At 49.9% G+C, this 12,354-nt stretch overlaps 1 protein-coding gene across 3 annotated transcripts in view; it reads left to right on the forward strand.

Moving 5' to 3' along the window:
* The first annotated feature begins 219 nt into the window (after positions 1-219).
* Positions 220-12,354, forward strand: part of Kiaa0513 (KIAA0513 ortholog) — a 43,264-nt gene continuing 31,129 nt past the window's right edge. For 2 of the 3 annotated variants that reach the window (XM_051168570.1, XM_051168571.1), the window contains exon 1: positions 220-393. The gene's annotated coding sequence lies outside the window, so the exon portion shown is untranslated. The remainder of the gene's footprint in view (positions 394-12,354) is intronic. The other variant, XM_051168572.1, reaches the window with a different exon arrangement.

A 12,354-nucleotide genomic window follows, 5' to 3' on the forward strand; every position in this document is an offset into this window, starting at 1 on the left:
TGAGGACCTGACTGCAGGCGAGTCACGTGGTACCCCGGAGGCGGGGCGCCCCGCTCCACGGCTGCGAAGAACTTGCGCATCACGTGGGGGGGGGGTTAGGCGGGGCGTTCCCGTTGACTGACAGCACTCTCCGGGAGGCCTCAGAAGGACCCGGCTGCTCTAGCGTCACGTGGTGATGAAAGGGGCGGGGCTATTCCAGCTGACTGACAGCTCGTTCCGCCGCGCCTCAGAAGGACCCGGCAAGACTCGTCGCGCGCGGGGCATTCGCGGCAGCTGTGAACCCGACGGCGTCCGCCCCTTGGCCGGTCCCGCGGGCAGCCGCGGTGAGAGGGCCTCGGGCTGCGGGGCTGCTGCGTTCGCGAGGGCCTGGGCGGAGTGGCCGCGTGGGGACAGGTGAGGAAGCGTGAGGAGGGGTCGCTGGCGGCGTGGGCGGGTCGGCTGGACGGCCCGGGCGGCGGGCAGAGCTGTCACTCCTCCGGACTCAGTGCAGGCCGCCGTGGGCCGCGAGCTAGTCAGAGGCTGAGACGGCGCGGGGCTGCCGGGGAAGGCTGGGACCCCGAGGTCGCTTCTAGGATTTGAGAAGCCTGAACCCAGTCTTGCGCTGGTCTGCGCTCTCCCGAGTTGCGGGTTGATGGGACGTGGGAAGGTGACAAGGGGAGGAGGAAGGTGGCTCGGGCTGTCAAGTGCCGCACGCGAGTGCATCCTGCAGAGTGAGCGGGAGCGCGGCGCTGCCCGGCACAGGTGCGCTGGCACGGGCTGGGCCCCCGACGTGGAGCTGTCCGGGTGGTGAGTCAGAGGTAGAGCTGAGCTGGCAGCTGGCAGGCCGGGCTGCCCTCGCCAGGCTGCGATCCAGCCTGGAACCCGATGCTGAGGTTCTGATTCATTCCATTCGATCTGCCTCCTCCTTAATCCCGAGAGCACGACAGACACATAGCGTGAGCCCCAGGACAGGACCGAGAGACTCACCCTTCCCTCTTTGCCACACTGTGGTCAGAAGTCGGGATATTCAGGGCTTTGAGGACCAAGATGGCAGATAAGCTGCTCGCTCCTATAGGTTCCCAGAAAAAGTTGACACCTGAGCTTTTCCTTTCCCCTCAAACACTGATGATTTCTTGGCTGGTGATGGTGGGCTACCTCAGTCTCTGCTGCATCCCAGAAGTTTCTTGCAATGGGTTGTCTTTTGGATGGTCTGTGTTCGGGCGGTGTGGATTCCTATTTCTTGCGATTGTCATAAGTACAAGCAGTGAGATGAGCGTATCACAAGCCTTAAAGAAATTGAAGTGAGGTATCTCCACAGATGCTAACTGCAGTTCTATCTTCACAGCAATGTTTGTTTCTTCAAAGGTAAGTTGTTTTAGAGTAACCGTAAATGGTGCTGGGGGAGCTTCTTTTAGGACACACCACCACCACCACCGCGGAGCTATGGAGAGGGCAAGTTGTGTGAACATTTGGCTTTCTTTTCTTTTCTCCATCCTCTGCATTCTTTTCACAAAAGGAAAATAATCAGGTTAAAAGAAATGTCAAGGGCATGGAGAGAAGGTTCAGCATTTAAGAGTATGTTCTGCTCTTTCAGAGGACCAGAATTTAGTTCCCAGCACCCACCTTAGGTGACTCAAATTCACTTGTAACCCTAGCTCCATGGAATATGACACTCTCTTCTTGCCTCCTCAAGCACCTACACTCATATGCATCCACAAAATTAAAAAAAAAAAAACTCCTTAAAAAAAAAAAAACCAATAAAGTATCAAAAGCCAAATGCAGTGGCATAGGCTCGTAATCTTAGAACTCCAAAAGCTGAGGCAAGAGTTAGCATGAGTTCAAGGCCATCCTAGGCTCTATAAAAAGACCCAGTCTAAAGAGAGGACTCAAAAGCTGAATGACAGCCCACTTCAGGAGGGAGCAGCAATAGGAGAATGGCTTTCACTGTCACAGTGTCCTGTTCCTTTGCTAGCTTACAAAGTGCTTTCAACAGGAGCTCTTTGTTTGGGAGTGGCGGGTGGCATCCTACCGTGTCACAGATGAGGAAACCAAGACTCACTTGTCCAGGACCACTTTTCTGTTGGAGGCAAAGAAAGCTCCACAATAACTTTGTTGCTACAAGTGCTGGGTATAGTATTGCATCAGCCAGGAGGGCGTGAGATGGGTCTGGGTAGATTATGCCTTCTGCTGGGCTGGGGGCGCTGGGTGGAGCATCCTTCTCTGCCCTCCTTGCCTTAACATCACCATAATGTTACCTCTTCCTACACCCTCTGTGGCAACTCAGATTTGTTTCTAGGCTTTGAGAAAGCCAGTAGGAAGTGCATTGCAGAGCATCTTTGCTCAAGTGCCTCGTGTTTCCAAACAGGCCAGATGTCCTCAGCTGTGATGCAAGACAGCATGGCAGGTCTAGGGAGACCTGCCCCAATGATTTTTCCTCATCTCCCATCTGGAAAAGAAGCATTGTGAAATCCATGGGAGCTGCTGTTGGCTCTGATTGGTTTCACCTAGCTTCTGTACGTGGCATTGTTTGAGGTTTTGTGGCATTTCCCCCCTATTTTTAGCATACACAGCTGTTCCTGTTAGGGAGGAACAAGCTTTTTATCCCATTCTCTAAATCCGGGCAGCACCACAGGACCGCAGCAGGGGGTTGCCTTGTGTCTGTCTGTCTCAGCAGGTCAATGGTTCAGGCCAGACAGAAAGCCAAGATCTGACCTGAGAGGGGATTGTGTTCCTTACTGGATAGCATGTTTAATGAAGGTCAGAGGAAGCCATGCAGAGTACTCTACAGAGGTACAGGAATTAGGGCTGGCAAGCCAGGAACATCTTGATTATAGGGACATCAGAATTACAGAACATTCAGGTCTGTTATTGGTAAGATGCCAAAGAGCAAAGGACAAAGAGTACAGTTAGAAAGGCTTGTTTGAAAAATGCCGTGGTCTCTCAGGATGAAGTTCAGACTTCTTCTCTTAGGCTGACCTCACCTGTTTCTCCAGTGTCAGCAGCTACCCCGCTCACTCCCAGAGGTCCCTCCTTAAGCATTCCTAGTTCGATGGGCATGTGCACTGGTTGTTCTTCCTTCTAGATTTCTACCTCCCTGACATTGAGGTCACATGTTAACTGATTTTCTCTCTGGTCCCCAGCCCACCCCTCTTCAGCACATTGTACTATTCTTTATCTGTATTAGAAATGACCTTGTTTCTTTGAGAATGTTTTTTTGTTATCTGTTCATTGTGTCCTGCTGCGTCAACAGGCCCAGAACAGTGGCTGGCCTATAGTACGTGCTCAATGCATACTTGCAGTAGGACTGTTTATGTCAGTCAGAGCCTTGCAAGATGGGAGGAGGTGCTACCAAGGTAGATACCGAATTGGCTTTTGGCTTTCTCTTACTGGAATAGCAGGCTGGCAGCTGACCACTGGGCAGGAGAGTTCAGGCTTGGGTGGATGGCAAGAGAAGTCAAGTGATGAGCTGTGTCAGTCTCCTGGAGGAGCTAGCTATAAAAAAAGCGACACAAACTGAGTATCTCTAAACAAGACGAATATATTCTCTCAGAGGTTTGTAGATCAGAAGCCCAAAGTTGAGGCACGAACAGGGCTGGTTCCTTTTTCAGGGACTCAGACTCCATGTGTCTTTCAGCTACGCTGGTGGTGAGCACAGATACCTTGCCCTTATAGCTGAAGCACTCTAGCCTCCGTATCTTTGGTCACATAGTTGTCTTCTCTCTTTGTCTTTGGGTCTTTTTTTTTTTTTTTTTTTTCCAATAGGGGCACCAGTTAGACTGAATTTTATATCCATTGTATCCCATTGTGGTCTCAACAAATCACATCTACAGCTATGCTTTTCCAAATAAATTCACACTCACAGATTCTGGGCATAGAACGTCAGTTGACATCGGGGGAGGGCACATTAATACAATTTAACATCTTCCAATTACAAGATCTAGTGGCCTTTAGTTGGGTGTAGTAGTACTCACATGGAATCCTAGCACTTGGGGGTGCGAGGCTGAGGCAGGACGATTGAAGGAAACTTGAAACCAGTTTCATAGTAAGTTTGAAGTCAGTCATGGCTATAGAGTAAGACCCTATATCAAAAAACTAACAAGCAAATAAATGAAAAAACAAACAACACCCTCCCCCGCCCAAATGTAGTGACATTTTAACAGGGAGAATTGGTGGAAGGTGCTTGCTGGTGTTTAGGGACAATGACAGTGATTTACATGCTTTCTTGGAAAGTGTCCATGATCCTTCCATCTTCAAGGGTGTTCTGTGTGCTTCATGGCAGGCTCTGGGACAGGATTTCCCTCCTTGGCTTTTTTCTGGATTCTGTCCAATGGAGTAGAAATAGCTTGTCAGTGTCTAGCAGTAAGGCGAAGATATTGAACCACTGTTCTGTTCACTGTGGGCCTCACATCTCTGGAGATGGTGCTGTCATCAGGAAAGCTGTGCCCTCCCTGTATGGTTCCCAAAGGTGGGGCGTGCAGTCTCTGAACTAAACCCTTGACTAAGTATGAGCCCTTCAGGAGCTCCTGCCAGGATGGTTTGAGGTTCATGGGGCAAGAACTTTGCCCTCCCTTCCTAGCTCTCTAAATCCTCATTCTGTGTTATTTTGCTTTGAGATGGGATCTTTCTGTGTAGCCCAGGCTAGCCTATAGTTCACAATCCTCCCTCGGCCTTCTAAAGTGCTGGGATCACAAATCCATGCCAAAATGTCCAGGTTGCTAGTATTTTTTTTTTTTTTTTTGATTAGGTAATTGGTGTGGCTGGTATCAAATTCAAATGACAGAAGAAGATGTTATCGAGGAGTTGCTTTGGTCACTCTGCTGTCCTTTCCCAACTCCACAAGGCACCATTACTGCCAGCATCTTGGGGCTCCTTCCTGAGACCTGATGTTCTTTTTTCATGTTGTCATTCCCAGTCACCACAGAGCTGTTGTCTCTCCTTCCAGCCTTCTTTCCTCCTGCCTCTTCTGTGCCCAGTGGACTGACTTATTCCCATGTGTTCAGAGCTGATGACAATACCACTGCCAGGAGTTCTATATTGGGAAGGAAAGTGCTAGAAGGGATGACTCGGTGGTAGCACATTGAGACAAATGTGAGGAAAGTGCATCTCTGGAGGGGTAGTTTTCAGTGTCCTGTTTCTTCAGCCTCGTTAGCTAGGTTAGAGCTGACAGAAGTGAGGACAAGGGACCCTGGGGGCAGGGTCAGCTGCTTGTATGTTCTAAGGGCATGAAATTGTTCAGAGCCTTATTCTAGCTGGTGGTTGTTATAGGGTATACCTTGCCATGACAAGAATTGTGCCCAGCTTCATGGGAGCTGTCCCTCAGTCTCCACAAAAGCAGTCTAAGATAGCCATTGGTAATATCCCAATTTACAGCTGAGAACCTAGGCGTAGAGGAGACATGGAATTTGCAAATCCAGGTTCCCTGGCTTTGGGTCTATTCTGGTTGCTTTCCTGGGCTAAGTCCAAGTGACCTGTGAGACACCCCTTCCCCCCCATTAGTATGCCTCTGACAGGTGCTAGAGACAACACTGCCCCTCTGCCTTTTATGCCTAAGCATTCCTGTTGCTCTGCCAGCCCTGACATTTAGTCTCTAAGCCTATGGGTCCCCTCCCTACCAAGAGCACTATCTCAACAGCTGTGTGGCCTGGCCAGGTGAGCCTTCACTCCCCTCACTCACTCTCCTGCCTGGCCTCAGCACTTCCCAGCACTTCAAGGATGCAAAAGTGCTGAGGGTGGAAGGCTGCATGCAGGTGGCTTGAAAACCCTGGCCTCTCTGAACCTGGCTTCCATCTTACTGCCCAATTCCTTTTGTGGAGCTGTTCTGCTCTCTGCTCTTGCTTTGGACCTAAGAGGCCACTCATGTGTCTTCTGCCTCCCCCCCTCCCCTTGCATAAACTTTAAACAGCTTCCTCCCTCCCCACTTTCTTTTCTCTTTCCTCCATTTCCTCCACATTACAGAATCTACCCATTTCACGATTCAGTTATTTTTAGTAGCTCTACTAAGTCGTAAGAACATCGTCATAGTCTAATTTTAGACCATTTCCATCGCCCCCCAAAAAAGCAAGTCGATAGTGACAGCAATTACTCTTTGTCCAATCCCAAACCCAGGAGCCACCATTTTGCATCCTTGCCAGGATTCTGCCTATTCTACAGTAGGTGGCCCTTTGTGGCAAATGTTTCTAGCTCAATCCTTTTGGAACATGGACCAGTCTTTGCTCCCATTCATCCATTATTTTTCTCTGAGAAAGTATGGTGCCTTCTGTCCCTCTGTCCTCCAGCTCCACCTGCCAACTTGCAGATATGCCTGTGCTGTGAGGGTGCCCTTAGCACTCTTGCTGACTTGGCTGTAGACTTTAATTTAGGGATGGGAATAACAGCTATGTAGCTCTGGCTGGTTTGAACCCACATCCTCCTGCCTTAGCCTCCCCAGTGCTTGGATCACAGGCAGGTGGAAGATGGCACCAGCCTGGCTCAGACTTTGTTTGAATTGCATGAGTTTATCCATGGATGCTTTCTTTCTGTCCCAGGAATCCTGGTTAGGGTCTCTGTTGCATTTCTGTCATAGTCCCCTGTACTAGGACCCCTTTCTGGCTGGCCTCTTCACACATGCACCCACACACATGTCCATGTACACAGAGTATGATAGTGTCTGTAAGAGTCATTAGCTTTGGAAAAAGAAAGGGATACTAAGAGAATGTACATGAGGCTGCCGGCTGCATTGTGGAGGGATGATCATCAGGAGTAAAAGCTGCTGTGGATCATGGCTATGTGGGCTCCTTGCAGAAGCTTTTCCCCATCTCTAAAGCCAGAATTTGGTAGCTAAGACCCATTTCAGGGCAGGAAAATGCCCAGCAAAGACTGGTGCAAGGGTTGTCTTTCTTAGCTACTGCCTCCATTCAGAGCATTGTGCTGTGAGCGCCATAGACCTCCTACCCAGCCAGGTATGCTAGAGATATTTCTCTGGCTTTTGCATCTTAGGCAGGCATGATTCAGAGCAGATGAGTCACAGCTGCAAATTGGCCACTGAGCTTGGGGGAAATGGGACACTGGAAAGAGCAGATACAGTGCAGATGGAAAATACCAAAGTAGGCAGGCACCAGTGCCTGATGTTGAGCCAACATGCTTGAGCTGGGAGGGGTGAGCTGAAACTGGGGTGCAGAGCCGGAGAGCCTGAGAAAGGGATGATGGCTCTGGAAGAACAGGAGCCCCATCCTGGTTAAACTATAAATATTAAGAATGGAGAAAAGACTTAAATGAAATCCAAACAGCATTGAATCAGAGATGTCCTCCCCTGGTATTTTAGTTTGGGGTAGTCCAAAGGGAATGGAAAGCTGGCTAATAACACAGCCTAATGCTGCTTCTACTCTGAGATCATGTATGCTTACAACTTATAGCTGGGCATAGTGATGCAAGCCTATAACCCTGGGGCTTCCAGCTCTGAGGGCCCAGAGCTGTAGGGCTGGGGTCAGTGCCTCTGCTTGGTAGTCCTAATTTTCTTCTGCCAACATGTAGTCTGCTCCACGAGCAGAATGGAAATCAGCCCTAACCAATCACTCCTAGGATATAAGCCTCAGTCTTGTAGCCTATGTTGTGGAGAGGTGCCCTGCTCTGCTGTAATCCATGGTGCCTACTCCATCACACCTGGTAACATCAGCAAAGTCCTTGACTAGGAACCTGCCACCCCCATGGAGACCCCATCTTTTCATCCCCTTTTGTCCCAGGTTGGAGTCTCTCAACCTAATGTCATTTTCCCTGGGAGGACAGAGCAAATGGGAGCAGCCTCCGCTGAGAGCAGTTGCGCTGAGAGAAGAGAAGGGCCCCTGTAAACTGAGCTAGATTTCTGCCACAGGCAGTAGAGGCATTGCATCTTTGCACACAGAGTGGTCCTTCCATTGTTTAGATGCCCTGAGTGTTGGGGTGGCAGGACCCTTCTTTATCACTTGCCAGCCAGTGGCACTTGCAAATTCTGCACCTCCATCTAAGTCTGAGTAAGCCTGCATTGGCTATGTGGGGGACACCAGTCCACCTCAATCCTCACTCTTGTTGCTTTACTACATCTGCTTTTGTGGTCTTAAATATCTTCTTGTATCTGACATGCTCAGGTTCCTACCAGATCTGATCTAACCCAGATTACTCCCCCCCACCCCCGTGTGTTCATATCCATGTTGATGTGTGAGTGCTGTGCCATGGTGCACATGTGGAGGTCAGAGGATAGGATTATGTGTCAATCTTCACCTTCTATTCTGTTTGAGACTGGGTTGCTGTTAGCCAATGCACATGCTGGGTAATCTGGCCCATGAGCTCTCATCTCGCTGTAGGAACACTGGGGTTGTAATTGCACCGTACCTCTCATGGCTTTGCATGAGTTCTAGGGTCTTCCTGCTTTGAACTGAGTCTTCCTGCTTGTGGGGCCAGCACTTTACCCACTGATCCATCTCCTCAGCACCAGGAAAACAAAGCTCTTTAGATTCCTCAGGCAAAACCAAGCTATCATTCCGGTGCTGCCATTAGCATCTGCACCCAGAATTGTGGCATTTGTCAGGATGCTAAGACATTTCTGGTATATCTCTAACTTTTAATTGGGATGTGAGGCCATACCCTATTTATCTTCACATCTCTGGGGCCAGCAAGGATCTAATCAATGGTTGTCAAACAAATTACCTTAACTCTTCAGAGCAACACCCTGTATCCTCCCATCTGTATCCTCCATGGGAAGGAGGGGAAAGTGGCATCCAGGCGCAGACATAGAATTGGAGCACTCTGTACCAAGCAGAACAGACAGAAACAGTCTCTTCTGTTAGTGTTCCACAGCCAGGGGCTGCCAGCCCACCTAAGTACTGTGCTATTTGAAGGGTCCTTATCTATATTCATCAGTTTTCATTACTGAAGTGCAATACCAGAGGCAAATGGGTAGAGAGAACAGTTTGTTTAGCTCACAGGCTTAAGGCTGGGCCACATTGTTGGTTCAGCCTCCAGTGAGAGGAACATACCATGGCAGAGCCTATGAAAAGAGAGAGGTCTCTAGCCTAATCAGGACAGGATGAACAGGGTCGGATGACGTAAGTACCTCTCATTATATCTGCCTCTAGACCATTGCCAGCCCCTTCCATATTGCCAGCCTGTGGACCAAGCCTGTAACAGGATGGGCCCTTGGAGGAACACAAAGTCCATTCTAGCTGTAGCCGTATCCACAATCTAGCATAGCAAGGCTGTGCAGCCAGGCTCTGCCAGCTCTATCGGGACTTCTGCGGTAGCTCTTTGACCCCAGATATTTATGTAGCTTTCTAACACTTTAGGCTTCTGCACCCACAGACTCTTGTAGCAATGCACCTGGCCTGTGTGGCTCAGTGCCTGGAGGGTTGTGACAGCACAGTGTTAGTTGCCATTAGTTTTAATAACCTAGAAGTTCTTGCCACTGCTGGAAAAGCCCAGCTGGGCTGTCCTGCCAGGAGCCCAAGTAGCACTGGATGTAGCTAGCTTTGACTCTGGGGCAATTGATGATAGGGGTACATAGCATGCAGAGGAGTGCCCACGTCACACAGTCCTGGAGAAGATACATCAGGGTCTCTTTCACTCCACTCTTGCATTCAAATGTAGTTTTATCAAAACTACACTGAGTGGCATAAAGTCTTTGAAATTAAAGTGCTGGTGCACTTATGTAGTTTCAGATACTAAGGAGACTGAGACATTAGGAACACTTGAGCCCTTGAGTTCAAGACACATAGTGAGACTTTGTCTCCCTCCAAAATCCAAAATTCAATAATATCTCAGATACCAATTACTGGTGCACAGTGAGGTGCTTACTCACTGTCTCCAATTCTTGTTCATATTCTCTCTCTCTCTCTCTCTCTCTCTCTCTCTCTCTCTCTCTCTCTCTCTCTCTCTTTCTCTCTCTCCCTGTGTCCACTTCTCTGTCTCAGTATTAGCCTTTCCATTTCTGTCTTACATTGTGTCTTCTTCTCTCTGTTTTGTGACTCTGGTGCGCCCCCCCCCCCCCCCCCGTGTGTTTCCTTTCTGGCCACTGGAATGACTCTGGTCAGAGGAGTGTGGAGAGTCGGCTCACTGTATTTTGCAGATCTGACCCGTGAGGCTTATTTAGTCTCTTGTATCAAGTTGTCTGAAGGATCTGGTATGGCACTTTAGGAAGTTGTGAAAAAGAGGTTGGCCTCCCAGCGTTGGTACAGGACATACTCAGGCAGCAAATTCTTTGCACAAAGGAGATTTACTACCCCAGAGGAGTGGGAAGGGGGAGGGGTTGCTGCAAAGGCAGCGGCAGCAGCAGCTGCAGCAAGAGCAAGGAAAGCAAGAGGTGTTCCTCAGAAGGGGGTTTTAAGGGGGAAAGGGGGAGTCTGTACTAGTGTGAGTTGGTAAATTCTTGTTAGACACATTAGCCAAATCATACATTTTCACTACTGAACCTCGGCGTTTTGTCTCAGGAATGACTCAGTAGCTAAATAAGGGAATAGACCTTGGGGGCTAGCTCTAGGAATGTATCAGTTTGTAGCAAGAGAGAGGAAAAAGGGTAATAGAACAAAACCTGTCTGCAGTGTTTGCCATGCTCAGGTCTGCTAAATCCCCTTAAAGTTGTCTGAATCCAGCATTCTGCAGCAAGAGGCATTGAATCACTCCAGGAACAGCGGGTGTAAAGTGAGGTCATAGGGGCAGGAAGGCCAGGTGTGGTCTGTTCCTGAGCCCTGCTGAGCCTGACCTTCCACTAGTACTCAGTACTCCCCAGTGTGGAGAGGGTTGTGTCAGCGCAGCTCTTCCTCTGCCAGAGGCACCTTCCCAGAAAGATGAAGGTGCAGCTCCGGTGAGCTGCCTGGCGACTCCTGCCCTTTTCTTTGGGTTGCCCTGCCCCACTCCCATGGAGGTGTTTGAACAGGTGAAATGCAGTGGACAGGCACAAACATTCTCTCACTCGTTTCCTCAGTGGGCGAGGCAGAGGCAACGAACGTGTTGCTTATCGATGTCTGTGACTCTGGCTCTTGGCCAGTCAGTGGTGTTGATTTATAGGGAAGGAAGAGGATGGGTGGATGCCTGCAGGAAGTCAAGGTGACCTTCTGTGTCAACCAGGGTAGGCCGTGGTGTTCTGGGAGCTGACTGGAAATGGAGCTGCTCTCAGGAGCTCCTGTAGGAAGCCTGCAACGTGCATTATTACTCTTGACAAGAACTGAGGCTCCCGTTGTCCCAGAAGCTCTGGAAGCATCTGTTCTCTCACCCTGAGAGAGTAACATGCATCCTGGGGGCATTTCCCCTGCTCATCCTGTCAGCAGTCTGTGATGCTGGGACTTATCTGGCTTTCTGTGCCACAGGAGCCCTGGGCCTCACTGCCCCTGACCCCACACTTGGTGTGGACTTTCTGTGCTGCCCTGGACTCATGGTTGAGCCACTGATGCTGAAGGAGAAGACAGTCAGAGTGGGCATAGCCTAAAGAGTGCCCAGCAGGGGTGTGCCGTGTGCAGCGCAGCATCTCAGAACCAAGCTAGTTACGGTTCTGGCAGTGGTGCACCTGCCTGTCAAGTGAGGGAGGTGTTATTCTTGTTAGCCCTGAGTCATTAGAGCTTCCCCAAGAAGCCTGGTAGAACTTGTCCTTGTGCCCCTGTGAGTTTTGCCCCTTCTCCTCTCACTTGGTGTCCTTCTTCTTGTGCAGTGCCACCTTTCACAGGCAGCCACCCTCCCGGGCGTTACCTGCCCCATTCAGTTCAACCTTAGTGTGGTTTTGAGCGTGAATGTGCTCTTCTTCACTGCCAGAGGATGGGAAGCCTCAGCTCTCCTCCCTTCCCTCCTAATCCAACCCCCACTCCCACCTCCACCCCCTCTAGCAGGGAACTTGGAATTGACCTTTCTTGTTTCCAGCCCCCCTCCAGCTTTGAGACCTTCAGTGAACTTCAGCATTGCCGTGAGCAAGTGAGACTATAGGAAGGACCATCTTTGTCCTATGTGGGCCTGCCAATGACAGAGACTGATGCATACTCTCAAAGGACCAGCTTCAGAGCTTCCTGTCAGGGAGGGATGTAGGTGAGGTAGCTCAGGACAGTAGAAACCTGGGGAAGAGCTAGGTCTGAGTACCAAGGCCAGGTCCCATGCTGGGCATGTGGTGGGAGGGTGCAGCCAGCTGCTGAGTCTGGGGTCTCTTTTTTTTTTTTCTCTTTTCTCCCTAAGTTTATTTTGTGATGCCAGGTAAATATTCTTCTGCTCCACACTCCAGCCATTTTCCCAGGGAAGGGGAACTGCTCAACCTGGGCACTCAGCTGCATTGCTGATTCTCTTCCTTATAGCAATCATGCAGTAAAACAGACATTTTGGAGTGTATTTTAAAACACACAAATTCGGGCTGAAGAATGTCTCAGTGGTTAAGAGCACCATCTGCTCTTCTAG

The sequence above is a fragment of the Acomys russatus genome, chromosome 26, assembly GCF_903995435.1.
Source record: "Acomys russatus chromosome 26, mAcoRus1.1, whole genome shotgun sequence".
NCBI lineage: Eukaryota > Metazoa > Chordata > Mammalia > Rodentia > Muridae > Acomys > Acomys russatus.